Source organism: Pipistrellus kuhlii, unplaced genomic scaffold (genome assembly GCF_014108245.1).
Source record: "Pipistrellus kuhlii isolate mPipKuh1 unplaced genomic scaffold, mPipKuh1.p scaffold_m20_p_2, whole genome shotgun sequence".
Lineage (NCBI taxonomy): Eukaryota > Metazoa > Chordata > Mammalia > Chiroptera > Vespertilionidae > Pipistrellus > Pipistrellus kuhlii.
In genome coordinates, this window is record NW_023425515.1 from 153656213 (window position 1) to 153659726 (window position 3514).

Here is a 3514-nt window from a genome sequence, read left to right on the forward strand (position 1 = left end):
GTTATCTCAAAAATTCCTGGTGCTTCTCTTGTAGCAATTACTGTAGCAAAAGGCAACAGCTTCCTCCGGAAAATGTACACTTGTGGGTAAATTCCTCATATGCTTGTCTGTGGGGGTAAGTAGAACATCGATTATATTATAGAAATTAAGCTCATGCCTAATAGGAAACATCCCGAGAGAATTAGCATCGCAGATGAAACCAGGTAGTTATTGCAGAAACACTGGTGAGAAGGGCACACTTTCTCTCTCCTGTAGCCTCTGCTGTAGACACAAGGCAAGAAGGGGGTCTGGAGTCTCTCCATGGGTGTGTGGGATCTTTATGGTGGGTGGGTTAGGCCCTCGATCTTGACAAGACTTACCTAGGCCCAGATCAGCTACGTAGAAAGCACTCAGCTTTTAAGTAGCCAGACCAAAATAACTTCAAACTCCTGACCAGAATGATTTTTATTTTATTTTATTTTAAAAATATGTTTTTATTGATTTTAAAGAGAGGAAGGGACAGGGAGAGAGAGATAAAAACATCAATGATGAGAGAGAATCATGGATTGGCTGCCTCCTGCACGCCCCCTAGTGGGGAATCAAGCCTACATGTGCTTGACCAAGAACCAAACCGTGACCTTCTGGCTCATGGCTCCATGCTCAACCACTGAGCCACACCAGCTGGGGCAGAATGATTTTTTAAATGCCAGCTTCACCAATGGCATCTTCAAAGGCTATTTGTTTCTAAGACACAATCAGTCACGTGAAAAAGATTAGACCAAATTTCAGAGTGCAACCTGCAGAAACATTGCCCCAATCAGGCTCAGAGGTCTGTTGAAGATGGACATTACTTGAAGGAAAATTCTGAAGAATGACCACAGAGGCATTTATATTCATTCATTCATTCGTTCATTCATTCATTCATTTTCTTCTTTTTTCCTTTCCTTTATTCATTTTTCATTCTTATCTTAAAAAGAGAGCCTGACTAGTTAGTTGTCTGTTGTCTGTGTGGTTTACTTATTTATTCTTTTAGTGAATCAGCAAGAATGATAAGATTGGGCTGCCAAATTTGATGACTCATTCGTAACTACATGTATACATTCAACAAATAAGAATCAAGCACATATTTTGCACGTTCCTGCAATAAATCTTATAAGGAGTATAAAAATTTAGTGATTATCACTCATTCAACAAATATTTATTGAGCATCTATTTTATGCTGAGCATTGTGCTGAGGTGCAACAGTTGACAGAGCTTAGAGTTCACTGAGAATCAACAAGTAAATAAACAAGGCACTTTCAAAGTGTGATAAGAATTCCTGTGTATGAAACAGTACCCTGCATTGTATGCTTTGAAGTTTCCTGAAAATAGACAGCATTGTTTTTATGCAGAAGACATGGCCTCGGGTTTTCTAGAGAAAGGAATATATTGAAGGTTTGCAAGATTTGTTAAAAGGGAGCATGATTGTGTAAGCCTGCAGCTGAATTAGAATCCCAGCTGTACCGGGTGAACTTGAACAAATTGACACACTTCTCTCTGGTTTAGTTTTTTCAGACACAAAGAGAGGTCAATAGAAGCTACTTCTCTGCGTTGTTTTAAGGATGAAGGAAAATAATATAAGAAGTACTTAATACTAAGTCTGATGAATGGTAAGAGGTGAATAAAGGGCAGCTGTCAAAGGAAACGCAGACCATCATGAAGAAGAACTCTGTTTGGATCCTAAACTAGCATCCCAAGCCCCACCAGAGCTTGGACGGGACTGTGAAGCCTGCAACCTCCTTGCTGACTGGAGAACAGTTCGCCTCAGGGAGCAAAGCAGAGGAAGTGCGCTCCCATATATATTAATGAATTAAAGGAACGTTGATAGCCCAACATAACCTGTTTACACATTATACATTTCTTTTGTTTATTCAACATTGATTGAGCATCCTCAATTCTGTAAGCTTTGTTTTTTGGTTAAGCTTCTTTTTAAATTATCCTTTATTTTTCAAGTACAGTTGACATACAATATTATATTAGTTTCAGGATCACACAATAGTGATTAGACATTATATAACTAAGTGGTCATCTGATACCATACATAGTTATTAGAATATTGTTGACTATATTCCTTCTACTATATTTTACATCCCCATGATGATTCTGTAACAACCAATTTGTACTTCTTAATCCCTTCACCTTTTTCACCCATTCCCTCAATGCCCCTCCCATCTGGTAGCAGTCAGAATGTTCTCTGTATCTGTGAATCTGTGTCTGTTCTGCTTGTTAGTTTATTTTGTTTTTAGGTTCAGTTGTTGATATGTTTGTATTTATAGACACTTTATTGTTTATATTTTTTTCCTTCTTCTTAAAGAAGACCTTTTAACATACCATGTAATAGTGGTTTGGTGGTGATGAACTCCTTCAGTTTTTTCTTGTTTGGGAAGCTCTTCCATCAGAAATAATAGCTTTTCTGGGTAGAGTAATCTTGGTTATAGGTCCTTGCTTTTCATCACTTTGAACATTCTTGCCATCCTCTGCTAGCCTGCAAAGTTTCTGTTGCAGGTAACTTCCCTTGCTGCCTTTAAGATTCTCCCTTAGTCTTTAACCTTTTGAATGTTGATTATGATGTGTCTTTGGGTGGGCCTCTTTGGTACATCTTGTTTGAGATTCTCTGGAAATGCATGACTATTTCCTTCACTAGGTTAGGGAAATGGCCTGTGATTATATTTTCAAATAGGTTTCCAATTTTATGCTCTCTTTCTTCTCCTTCTGGCACCCCCATGATACAAATGTTGGTATGCTTGAAGTTGCCCCAGAGGATCCTTGTACTGTCTTCACTTTTTTATTCTCTTTTCCTTTTGTTGCCTTAATAGAGTGTTTTGTGTGTGTGGGGGGGGGTTGTTTGTTTGTTTTGTTTCCTTATATTCCAAATTGTTGATTTGATTCTTGGCTTCATCTACTGTACTATTGATTTCCTATAAATTGTTCTTCATTTTCAGTTAGTGTATCCTTCATTTCTGACTGCTTCTTTATTATGATTTCCTTTTCTTTTTTTATGCTTACTATCTCTTCATTGAAGTTTTCACTAAGTTCATTGAGTTTCTTTGTAACCAGTGTTTTGAAATCTGCATCTAGTAGATTGCTGGTCTCCATTTTGTTTAGTTCTTTTTCTATTCTTTCGTTTGGGACATGTTTCTTTGTCTCCTCATTTTTGGCAGCCTCTCTGCGTTTGTTTCTATGAATTAGGTAGAGCTGCTATGTCTTCTGGGTTTGGTAGGGTCCCTTATGTAGTAGGTGTTCTGCAGGGTATAGTAACACAGTTGTGCCCCCCACCATGTGGGCTGTGTACATCCTCCTATTGTAGTTATACCTTGATTGCTGTTGGCATGTCGATAGGAGAGATTTATCCCTAGGCCAATAGCCTGCAAGGACTGGCTATGACCTCCATGTAGGATCAGCTGTGTAGGGATACACCCCATAGAACAGGACTTACTTCAGTGGGGCTCTGGTGCCTGATGAGTCTACCCTTTGAGTGTGTTACTTATAGAGATAG

General features: G+C 38.6%; 1 long non-coding RNA gene across 1 annotated transcript in view; it reads left to right on the top strand.

Annotated features, from left to right (window-relative positions):
• The window catches only part of LOC118723925, a 15485-nt gene extending 12210 nt beyond the window's left edge, over positions 1-3275 (top strand). The window contains exons 3-4 of the long non-coding RNA XR_004989420.2: positions 35-42; positions 3041-3275. This is a non-coding gene — a long non-coding RNA (uncharacterized LOC118723925). The remainder of the gene's footprint in view (positions 1-34; positions 43-3040) is intronic.
• Positions 3276-3514: the final 239 nt, after the last annotated feature.